Genomic DNA, 479 nt, shown 5'->3' with positions numbered 1-479 from the left:
CTATTTATCTCATATCTATCTATCTCATATCTATCTATCTCATATCTATCATCTGATATCTATCTATGTATCTCATATCCATCTATCTATCTATCTATCTATCTATCTATCTCATATCTATCTATCTCATATCTATCTATCTATCTATCTCATATCTATTTATCTCATATCTATCTATCTATTTATCTTCTATTTATCTATCTATCTATCTATCTATTTATCTCATATCTATCTATCTCATATCTATTTATCTCATATCTATCTATCTATCTATCTATCTATCTATCTATCTATCTATCGCATATCTATCTATCTATCTATCTATCTATCTATCTCATATCTATCTATCAATCACATATCTATCTATCTATCTCATATGTATTTATCTCATATCTATCTATCTATCTATCTATTTATTTATCTTCTATCTATCTATCTCATATCTATCTATCTCATATCTATCTATCTATCTATCTATC

Source organism: Hyla sarda, chromosome 2, assembly GCF_029499605.1.
Source record: "Hyla sarda isolate aHylSar1 chromosome 2, aHylSar1.hap1, whole genome shotgun sequence".
NCBI classification, from domain to species: Eukaryota; Metazoa; Chordata; class Amphibia; order Anura; family Hylidae; genus Hyla; species Hyla sarda.
Note: the sequence above shows the minus strand (reverse complement) of the source record.